The sequence below is a fragment of the Castanea sativa genome, chromosome 10 (genome assembly GCF_040712315.1).
Source record: "Castanea sativa cultivar Marrone di Chiusa Pesio chromosome 10, ASM4071231v1".
Lineage (NCBI taxonomy): Eukaryota > Viridiplantae > Streptophyta > Magnoliopsida > Fagales > Fagaceae > Castanea > Castanea sativa.
In genome coordinates this window covers 26,862,385-26,875,156 of record NC_134022.1, presented here as the reverse complement: position 1 = coordinate 26,875,156, position 12,772 = coordinate 26,862,385, and positions in this window count along the sequence as shown.

The window sequence follows — 12,772 nt, the reverse complement described above, 5'->3', positions numbered from 1 at the left end:
AACAAGTTACACTATGAGTGGTATAATTGTTATGCATGTCTTGGACTGATATTTGGTTGGCATGTCCCCAGGGGCATCGGATTCTGTTTGTATGATAATCTTCCTTTTTCTGCATTTTAATAAAACTTTTCCTTATATAAAAAAAACAAAAAATTGTTGTACTTCGAGTTGTGTTTGTTTATAATCTCTAGCTACTCCTTTCCCATATGAAGTTAAGCTTAGTAAACTTATGTTTTGTATGCACACACAGGGAGGAATGTACACCTAGTCGGCTTGCTTAATTTACATTTTTTGGTATTGGATTGTTTTAAAGTACAAGCCAATATCACTCATGTAATTTTGACCATTATCGTAAAATATATGATTAACTCGTTAAGAGAGAATGTAGAAGCTTGGCGATTATAAGAGAGAAAATGGTTTGGGATTATAAGTTGGGCCGATTATTTTCTTTTTAAGTTATTTTGTTCTCGTCGCAAGCTTTGTTCATGTACTAGTTTATCTGTATGTATGCATGTCAGCATGTGTGATTTCTTTTCTAAACCATGACAATTTTTTCATGATTTGTAACAACAAATTTGTTCAAGTTGCTTCTTAAGTATAGTTGATAGTTCCAATATTCTCAAATGTACTTAGAGAAAGGCATCAACAACTTACCTAACCTGAGTTGTTCACATATTTCTTTCCATTTTCTTATTTGTCATTTGATTTTCTTGTTATTTTCTCTTTTGGGCTGTTTAGAATTCTGATTGAAAGTGGGATTTTTTTGCATGAAGATCCCTATAGATTCTCTTGGTAAGATTTATAAGGGAAGTCAGTAAAAAAGAAAAAAAAAAAGATCTTATTCACTGCCCTTTCCTTCTTTCGAAAAGTTAGGCTTACCAGGGGACCATAATAAGTAAAATACTTATACATGAAGGCCCATCAACTTGGGAGATCTCTAAAAGACAAAAAGTCAGTCTGTCTTATTCTCTGCCTCTTAAGGCTTTGTATACTACTTGTGTGTTCCTGTGGGTATTCTAGTTCTCCATAAAATCTAATATTATTGAGACCATTTCAAACATATTGAGGTAAGTCACTAAGAATTTGCATATAGAATAAACAACCAAGAAAAAGAAAAATAGAGAGAACTAGGAATAATAAATACACCCACTTAAAACTATTGTCCTTGAACTTACTTTCCTTTCCCATGTTGCAAGTATCCTTGCAGAATCTACGCTACTATCAAAAGATTGATGACATATTTTTTATCCTCCTCACTGTGCCACTGCCAATGAAGCCTAGGCCTCCTAACAGTAAGTTTTTAAAATTTTTTGTTTTGATTTTTGGTTTAGGGTTTCGATTTTGGGTTCAATTGGATTTTGTTTTTAGGGTTTTGCTTCATGGGGTTTTTATATTTTGTTGTTTTCTTTCAGGAACAAAAGGGTCTCTCTCTCAATCTCACGTAGACCTCTCTTCATTACCATTTGATTTTGTTTTAGGTATTGATTCTTGACTTTTTGTTGCTTTTAGCTCAAGTTGTAGCTTTTAGTTGCTTTTACCCTTTTTTTAAGGGTGATGTGTAATGGCAGTTAGAGGATTGAACCACATGTATCCAAGGCACTAGTTTTCATACCATAGATAAGTAATGTGTAATTGTCTCAAATTACAAGTGGACAAAGTATAATTATCTCTAAAATGTTTATTAGTTTTGATCATCCCCAAGTATGATTCATCACTTTTGAACCTTTGATATATAATAAACTACACCTACCATTGTTGATGTTTAATCACCAAAGATTTCATTTTTATGTAATGGTCACCTATCATAGTAGTGAGTAATGGTCAGTTCGCTTTTGCAAGAGTGGTAGCTTATTTGAAGTTTACCTTATTCTTTCCGTGGTCAAACACTAGGATTGCTAAAGGGTAAGATCTGCTTCTTAATTCCCTTAAATTGTAAAATAATGTGTCTGCATTACTGTCGTGGTGGGTTGTTGTTTTGGAGCAAGCGGGTGGCTTGCATGGAGAGAAAAGGTGGAGTATTTTCTATTAGGAGTGTTGTTTGTTTTGTGACTTACATTTTTGAAACTCAATGTGCAATGGTGAAATCGTAGTGTAGGTGCGCCTCATAACATTCTAGACATTTGGGATGTATTATTTTATGTATAATATTCTAGACATTTGGGATGTAATTATTGATATGGTGTAATTAAATATATTTAGTTTCTTGGTTTAATGTAGTATGGTATTTTCTATTGAAAAATATGAATTGTGGCTCATTACAGTTGCTGTAAAATAGGTATTGAAAAATATGTATTTTAAGTACACTACAGGTGCTAAATTTTTTTTTTTTTAAAAAAAAATGACCTATACCAGCGCTTTTGAAAGCGCTGGCATAGGTCCTTTTAAATTTTGGTCATTCAAGACTTATCCCAGCGCTTTTGGGAACGCTGGAATAGGCACAGCCTATCCCAGCGCTTTCAAAAGCGCTGGTATAGGTCTTTTAAATTATATTCATTCATGACCTATACCAACGCTTTCAAAAGCGCTGGCATAGGTAGTACCTATTCCAGCGCTCCTAAAAGCGCTGGTATAGGTCTTGAATGCATATAATTTAAAAGGCCTATATCAGCGTTTTCAAAAGCGCTGGGATAGGGCGTATGCCTTTCCTGGCGCTTTTGAAAAACGCTGGTATAGGTCTAGTGACCCTATACCGACTATCACTGCGCGGCGGTTTGAAGCGCTGAGAAAAAAAACGCCAGGATAGGAATTTTGACCCTATCCCAGCGCTTTTTGGGGCTATCCCAGCGGTTTTGAAAACGCTGGGATAGCCCCATTTTTTTGTAGTGCACTTTTAAAACTTTGAGGGCAACGTAAATCGAGTGAAAAGTTAAGGTAAAAAAGTGTAATTTATCTAGAGAATTATAGAGAAACAGAGAAAGCAACAAAATTAATATGATTTTAATTTAATTCAAACATAACTTTACAAATTACAACATACTGATTGACACCTATTAATTGAAATAATTTAAAGATCATTTATTTATTTATTTATAAATCTAGTTGGATTGAGTTTGAATTGAATATTCAAGCATCCATTTACGGAGCATGCTACAGCAATCATTGACTTACTGACAGGGTTAACATACATAGCGCCGTTTGGTCAAAACTTCAAACTTCTTTGATCATCAATTTATAACTATTGTTTAGCCAACTCAAATCTCATATCCACGTAAACATGCTAATGATTAAACCTAATCAAAACCCATGCATAATTAAATCTGTGCGATTCCTTCCCCACTTTCTAAGGTGCATGTGATGTGATTACTATTTTAAAGACTTTGAAAAGTATATACAAAACAAAGTAAACTATATATGATTTCCCTAATCCACAATGTTTATTTGCTTTGGTAGGTATAGCTAATGGAACTGTTTAATTAGAAAATCAGATTTAGGAAACTATGGTATCACTTTGTGTGACTTTGAAGTTTCTCCAAAACCAAAGCTCATAATATACATATGGTTTAGGCCAAAATGGGCTTTTGCCCTTCTTTTTTTTTTTTTTTTTTTTTTAATATCCAGCAAAATGCCCCTTGTTTGAAACTATTTAGAGAAACACTTCTGTTTTGAAACTCGAGCTTTCTAAAAATCGAGTTTCAATTTAAAACTCAATTTTTGGACAATCGAGTTATAGCGAACTGAAAATTTTTAAAAAAATTATGGAACTCGAGTTCCAGAAAAAAAATAAAAAAATTAAGTCCACGTTCACTATAACTCGATATTCCAAAAATTGAGTTTTACATTTGAAACTCAATTTTTAGAAAATCAAGTTTCAAAATAAAGACATTTTCCTAAATAGTTTCAAACATGAGACATTTTGCTAAAAAAATTGTATTACTTCGTAAAAAATGGGTAAAAGTCCATTTTGACCTATGGTTTAGTATTACTTCGTAAACACTGAGGAGGACCTAATCCGAATTTCAATATATATAGCTAAGCTTTTTGCGGCTTTGAGCTTTAAAGGACGAGTCTACTACATCTTTTCACAACACAAAAACATTTATAACAGTAAAAGAAAAAGTTGGTCATAATTAACTCAGAACTCTCACACCATTGCAGTTGGCATTTTTAATCTTTATTTTACCGACATGAAAAAACTTGATGATACTTTCTGAGTAGTTGCAGAAGATTTTGGAGCATTATATTGTGTATATTCTTTGAATCCCCAACAAGTTGGACTGAACACTAAACGAATATAACACCTAGTGTCCTTTCTTTCTTTCTTTCTTTTTTGGTTGAGAGAGATAAGTGTCTTTTTCATTGTCCACTAAGTAGAGTTTGAATATTGAATTGCATGCAGACCACTAGATAGACCACATTAGGAAAAAATTGATGGGTTCAATAAAAACATTTCCTTATGATGTTTCTTACTTCCTTTCAAAGTTCGATAATTAGTCCCATCCGAGACTGGAAGTTAGTCAAGTTGGACTGCTTGTTTTCATTTGCATTTATATGGGAGTTAATTTGTTCAAGTTTGATGGCTAATTGCCATGGAAATGGAATTGCCTAAGTTGGAATTGCAATATGAGAATGGGCTTTCATTCTCTCATCTCACCTTTTCTTTTCTTTTTTTCTTTTTTTTTTACATTAATTGGTTATTTCACATCCATTTATGTGTTAAAATGTAGACATTCCCGCATTAATTGTGTATGTAAATTGTTGAGAAATTGCCTCAAATTTCAATTGTGGCTTGAAAAATCAATTAGGTTTCATAGTTGAAAAAAGAAAAATTAATTTGGATTTCCTTATTGTAGAGGAAAGACTATTCCTTGGTGTGGAAGGAAGTCTATTCCTTGTTAAAGAGGTAATGTATTCCTAATCCAAAAGAAAATAGCCAAAGAGTCTTATAAATAGACAATGCCACAAAGAATTTAATGTCTTTTCGCCCAAGGTTCCTCCCTATGGGTAGAGAGAAAATAGAGTGTGAAACCAAGATAGAGAAAATATATTTTTGCTTAGGAGGAATGCAAGAGTAATGAGAAAGTAAAGTACTGCCGCCTCAACCAAGAGGGAGCTGTTTAGAGAAAAAGAAAACAACCAAGAGAGAGCTGCGCGTGGAGAATAAAATAAAAATGAGAGAGCAAAGTGTTGCCGTCTTTGAAAAAGATGATTAGTGTGTGTGTAAGAGTAAATAAAATAAGAGAGATTTTTCTTTAACTGTGAGATATACATAATAATTATTGTAATTGATTTAATAATAATGAATTAATTCGGAGTTTGTTCGGTGGTTTTTTCACTCAAAGAGAAAGGATTTTTCATGTAACTTTTGCATTCTTGTGTGTGATTGTTATTTTGGATGTTAATATTATTGATAAAGTTATTTGGGACCTAACATAAATTAGTTTGAAATGATATTTTTCCACTGTGAAAATGTTCATATCCAAAGCATTTGCATTAGCTCATAAAAATTTATGCATATTTTAGCATACCACGTTTGATTATCTATTCTATTGTATGTTTAATTAAAATATCATTTTTAAATTGTTTCTATTTATTCACAATTTCACACATCACAGTCACCTGCCACTTTCTTCTTTTACCCTTGAAAAATGCAAACAATGAATAAAAATTATATATGCATAGCTTCAATGCCCATATATATTTACACTACTAGTATAACTAAAATGAACAAAAAATGCATAATTTTACGGAAATTGATGTGGATGATTTTTAAAGTTGATTGGAAAAATGGTGCATTTAAGTCATTTAGCATGAACTGATGCAAGTGCTACAATGAAAGTGCTATAAAAGTGAAATTGTAGCTCATGCAGGCAAGTGTGGCGACAAAAAGGTCATTTAGTATGGACTGATGCAAGTGCTACAAAAAGTGAAATTGTAGTTAATGCAGCCAAGTGTGGCAGCATAAGCGATTGTTATCCCCTATTTTAAGGGATAAAATTTATGAGAATTCTAGACTAATAAACAACATAATAGAAAAAGCCACTTAAAATAATTTTTTACTACTAACAACTAAGAGTCTATTTAGATATAATTTATTGTTAAAAATTGAAAATTGAAAATACTGTAACAAAATAATTTTAAAATGTGTTAATAGTACCGTGAGACCTATTTTTAATGAAAAAATTGCTGAAAAGTGAAATTGGTGGGTCTGTAAACAGTGCACTGTTCACGAGAGACTTGATCAACAACTGCGGCTGGGAAAAATTAAAAAAAAAAGCTAAAAACGTGAAATGAGCAAACGCAAAACGTAAACGCCGAATCCAAACCCATCCTTACTATGACAACTTATTTTCAGAGGCCAATTACAAATTACAATAGATATAAGAAATGACTTTCTTTTTTTCTTTTTTTTTTGGGAACAAGTTACACCTCTTTCCCATGGGTTCGAACTGAGGTCTCTCATTCATATTATCCGGCCAAACTCACCTTGTAACTACATTAGTAGTTGCTTCCTTACATTGCAAAATAAATTCCAACAATATATAGTACTGACTAGTCAAGGTCGGCTGTCTTGCCTAAGGTTGGAGTTGAAGAATTAATACTTTGATATTTTGATGGTTTGGGTTCTTGTATGTGACGATGTCTACCAATGGCGATGTTGAACCGTAACTATACAATCACAGCCGCTTCTGGCTTAAAAGCAACTTTTTCTTTTCTTTTTTTTTGATAGGGAAGGCTATAAAGCAACTTAATTCACATTGATGTACTTTTACTATTTATATACCATGTATTTATGCCTTAACAAACAGTAGGTAGATTGCCTAGCGAAACTTCCAATGAAACATCATTACAGGTGCATTCTCCAGAGGACCATAGTACCCTAATTTAAAGCTAGACACAACTGAATACCTGACAATTTTGCTTTTTCTAAGATCCCAACCCAACAGAAAAGTTTTAAACATCATAAAATAATAAATTATGGAGCCAATCTTGTGAAATTAGAGGACTTTAGAATCTGTTTGGATATCGCTTATTTTACTGAAAATTAAAAATTGATTATTAAAAACATTGTAGCAAAATAATTTTAAAAAGGCAAAAGACTGTTGCTGAAAACTTATAGCGTTTTTCAATTCATGGCTGGTCCATGAACAGTGCCTCTTCCAAATGCACGCTTAGTATACAACAACCTTCATCACAATATATATATATATATATATATATATATTTTTTTTTTTTTTTTTTGATAGGCCTTCCTTTATCATTATATGAGCTACTTTGAAATTTCACCTTGTGAATCTAAGTTAATTGAATCGCTGGTTCTGAAAAACATTGACGTGTGGGTAAACAGAGTGCTCTACTAACAGAGTTATAGCCCTTCTACTTGTTTTAGTTATACATATTTTATCATGTAGATAATTTTTTTTTAATAGCATACACAAAATACAAATGCTTAGATAAGTGAGTGCCTTTTTTTTTTATTATTAAAATAAAATTGAAGACTTAGAGGAGAGAATGAATCTCATTAAACATAATTTAAAGTCCAACCTCGAAATAACTGCTTCAAAATAAATGAGTTTGATACTTTTTGTTGGAGCATTTTAATATTAATTAATTAAAATGAATAAATATTACAACTTAAATGTAAAGATGTGGGAGTGAATATAGAAGATGAGGAGTTAGTGAAAATATTTAATTCCACATTGAAAATGAGAGAGACTATTTTGTTCTTTTTAATTGTGAGGATTAATGGGCTAATAAAATTGAATCAGATATTGGGTTAGATACATGCGCAATGGAGAGGTGAAGGATGGAGGTATCAAGGTTGTTCTAGTCATACGAGTGCCGCACCTCAGTGCAAATAGTGGGGGTTTAGGGGAGAAAGGGTTTGAGCTGTGGGGTTAGCAGCATGTTGTAATTATCTCTAAAAAAAAAAAAAAAAAAAAAACTTAGAACTAAAGTGATTTTTTATTTATTTTTAGCTCAAGTTAGATCTAACGTGACTTGAAGGCACTACAAAGAGGACAAGGCGTGACTAGTGAAAGGAGGGAGAGAGAGAAGGCTTTTTTATTTTTCATAGACCTCTGTCATTGTTTTCTAGTTCTAAAGAGACATTCATCTATAGGCTACAAGCATCAAATAATATAAGACATTAGTCATAATCCAATATAGGTATGGTTCCATCTTCTTTCGGGCCAAAATTTAAGGTTTATGTACAATATTTGATTATTGTTATACAAATTTGGTGGTGGGTCTTAGGGAAAGAGTAAACTTAAGTATGGTTATTTAAGAGCAGTATATTAGGTTTTTCAATTATATTTAAAAGTATAATTGTATTACATTTAATAATCATGTTAACTGGTGTCCTTAGAACAATTATTAATAAATCATTTTAAAAGAGTTTAACATCACTTTTATGAGAAATATAAAATGCTGACAGAAAAATTAATTACTTTATCATTTTTTAATAAATATATTTATAAAAATAGTTCATAAAATCTCCTTGCATTTAATTGTCTTTGTAAATGATAACATTGTATTTTATTGGTCAATACAATTACGTATTTGACTTTAATAGATTAACTCAATGTATTCCACCTATTTATTATATTTGAATTGGATAACATTATATTTATGTTTTAATAGAATAACACAATTAGGTATATAGAAGAGTCAAAAGTCTTGTAACACAATTAGGTATAAATGCTTGTAGAGTGTGTGGGCAAGGACCGGAGTTTAAGTCTCTAGGAGGGAGTTTCACATACATATACACTTAGATTAGGCTAGAGTATAAATTATTTCTTATATAAAAAATAAAATAAAAAAGATTTTCTATTAAAGTCTTGTAACCCAATAATTAAATCCCTACACCCATTGTAGTGTAGCTATCAAATTATAGAACCAAAAAAAAAAAGTTTTATCTTTTAAGGAATTTAATCAATTGATATTTAATGGTGATTCAACCACTAGCTCGGTGTGTGCCAAAACTGCACCTTACTCCTACAAAATATCTTAACAACTCCCAAGGCCTAAGGCTAACTTTGATTTCATATAAAATAAAAAATAAAAAAAAAAGAAGAAGAAGGAATTACAGCATAAAAGGAAGAAGGTATCTTGCAAAGTAAATTAAAAAAAAAAAAAAAAAGTATACTATTGAAACCCTTTTTCTTAGTTTTTGTTTGGCTCAGATGACATTTTCACTTTCTATAAGTATTGGGCAAATATATCCCACAGGATGCATACATATTAATCATGGGCGGAGCTGTTATTGGAGCCCCCTAATTTTTTTTATAAAAATATTATTATATTAATAGGTACTAAGTTCAACAATTTTGTTCAATAAAATTACACTTTTCCCCCCTTAATAATGCCATTAATTCTTTTGAGAGTAATCTTATAGCCAAAAACGTTTTTACAATGTTTATACAAACTATTAAGGTAGCAAATTCTTATTAGTTTGTACACTTGCATAACTTTTTATATATCAATAACCACTTATCACATTAGCAATTTGTAAAAATTTTGTAGTTTTAGTATTTTTCACCTTTTAAAGGACATAAAAAATTAATAGATTAAATCTAAAACAAAATATAAAAACTCAAAAAAATTAGCTCAACAACAAAAATTACCAATATAATAAAACTAAAAAAATTAAGTCCAATTAATATATTTTACCCAGAACAAACTACTTGGCCATTTAAAAAAATTTTAACAAAAATCCTTAGTAGTAAAAAAATAGACTCAAGGGTCGGAGCCACCGCACACAACTAGCAGCAAAATCGCCCCCCTAACTCCAAGTCCTGGCTCCGTCCCTGATATTAATCAATCCAACTCAAATGTATATGATATAAACTTCAATATAATATTTTTACTATAATATATATATATATATATATATATATTTGCTTAACCTTAATGGATTGTAGTCATTTGACGTGTAATCAAAAAGTCTCTCTAAAAGAAAAAAGGAAAAAGAAGACATGTAATCAAAATAATAATAATAATAATAAATTGAAAAAGCAATGTTGTATATCCACCCCACCCGATATCATCTAGTAATTTAACAGATTATAATAAATACATGTTGCTTTATTTATTTTATAGAACAAAAAATTACATGTCATTTGGTGGCGAACTTTAAAACCAGTTTTGGTGACTTAAAAAAAAATGATGGATCAACTCCAAACACAAGATAGGTTCAAAACTCTATTCATATGAACCAAGCAAACCAAAGGCTAATCCAATTAGAAAAATACATGAATAAATATTGAGCAGGTACTCAACTCGACTATTCAGGTTTCTCAAAAAAAAAAAATCGACTATTCATGAACCCAACCAATGTCAAGTGCCAACGTTGGAAACAAATAAATTAATAATTGTACTCTTATGATTCTCACCTACATTCCCCAAATTTATCAAACACAATACGGGTCAACAGGCACAATGTATTTTCCAAAACATCACAACACAACACCACGCCAACCCTTTGTGAAACAAACAAATCCTTAATATCTTATATTTTATTACATGGCCTTAGCAATATCACATCCTAATTTCAATCCTAGAACGTTCAACCTTTGTCTGCGTACGTTTTTACTTTCCCACTTACCTCCCCTGCTGTTTTATTATAGGCATTGGTACTTTAGCTGCTTTTGAGTTTTGAAACTATTACTTGTCCTAAATGTAAACAAATAAGGAATTAAACTTTTGAATAAGAAGAGAAAACTATATATGGATAAAATGGCAGAAATAATTTTTATTATTATTATAAAGAACATGACATAATAAAAGAGTTTGTGTTTTATTATCTCTATTATTTATTTATTATGAGTTTTTCCACGTTTCTTATGAACCTATGATAATCCTTGCTTTGAGGAATTTAATACTATATAATTGATTCCACTTTAAAATATATACATATATGTATATAAATATGCCAACACATCGGTTGGTTCAGCGGTAAGGAGTTTGTGGCTCTGCTTGTCAGGCTTGGGTTCGAATCACCTCTATAAAAGATTGTTGGTGGGCATCCACACCTATACACCCTACCTTGAGGACTTGGGTAGCCTAGCTACCCATTTTTTTCGTTTACCAAAAACAAAAGTATACCTGGGAATGTAACTATGCTCATATTTAGTTTGATAAGAAATTTGATAATTATCGAGAATGTGAAATGTCCTTATATTTGTTTTGTTCCTAGAAATCCCAAGTAATTTGTTATTACTTTCATAACATCCTTGGATTTATAAATGAAATGTTAAGCATGCTACCCATAAATTTTATGTAGCTTCTTTAAATAAATAAGTAATGTGTATACATACATGCATATATGAACAATGAATCAAGTCAAATTTCCTAACATACTGGTATACCAATTTCAAATAACACATGCAAAACCATAGTAGTTATTTGACTTATTTCATTTTTAAACATCATGTATTGTCAGTCAAATTTTTTTTTTCCAGTGTATCTTTGGATGATTTTGTTTTCATTAGCTCATTTTGTGTATTGTGTAAAAGTATGATCAATGGAGAAGGTCATCATCATTTATTTATAAAATAATTTGAACAATTCTTTTAATTTATTTTTCTCTTCACTTTTTCTTGTATATGCAAAACAAAATTACATAATTGTGCGTATAAATATGTATATTCTCAAATCTCGTGTTATGTGCTAAATGATTTGTAAACCACTTGAATATTATATAAACAATTATTTTACAAATTTATTGAGAGTATATTTAAATCTAAGTTGTGATTATATCATTATAAATCCTAGACACATTATCGAAATAAAAAAATTAAATTGCATTACCAAAAAAAAAAAAAAAAGTTTGCACGACCACATACTAAACCATTTAAGACAAAGATTTCGAAAGAAACCAAAGTTAACAATAACAATTAAAGATGGGTATAAAGAACATATATTGAAATAAAAGGAAAATGTTTTATACATAGAGTAAGCATTTGATTATAAAAATTTATAGGAAAAATCTCTGGACACTTAAAGTTTCATCGATTTTTTCCCATCATCCATGTGTTTTTGTGTTATGGTGGGCTCAATTGGATTGCAAATGCTATGTGAGTGACTTTGTGGCAGGTTTGAAATTTATGTTTTAGTTTGGCATGGTATAAAAATAATAATCACTTATAAGAAAATATAAATTTCCCAAACATTGGAATTTGGACCCACCTTTTTACACAAATGTATATTCATTGTATAGCGAGATTCGACTGTGAAAATTTATATACTTGTAAGAGCATCTACATTCATTTATCATAATTCTATCCTATTTTACCATTCAAAAAGTTACTTTATTAATTATACAATACAATTTTACAATTCCTCAACATTCATTCTTCTATTTTACCATACTACACATTAAAATAATATAAAAATAATAATATAAAAATATTTCTCAATTACACTGTCAAACTTCTATCAGTTACACCACCACCACCGTCCACCTTCTCTCAGTCACACCACCATCGTCCACCATCCACCTTCTCAGTCACACCACCCAGAAACCATAAACCAAAAATCATTCACAAACTAAAAACCATCGTTCTAAATCTAAATCAAAAATCAAAATCAAAACCGAAACCCATAACCCACCACCGAAACCCACAAAATCAAAATCAAAATCAGTCACAAATCCACCACCGCCAGAAACCCACAACCCACACAACTCGCCGATCTCCACCGGTAAAAACCCAAATCACTCACTGATCTCCGATCCAAATCAAAACAAGAAACCCATGATGCTGCTGCACCACCTGACCCATGCCCACATCAGTCACAAACCCACCGCCGCCAGAAACCCACTCCCACACAAATC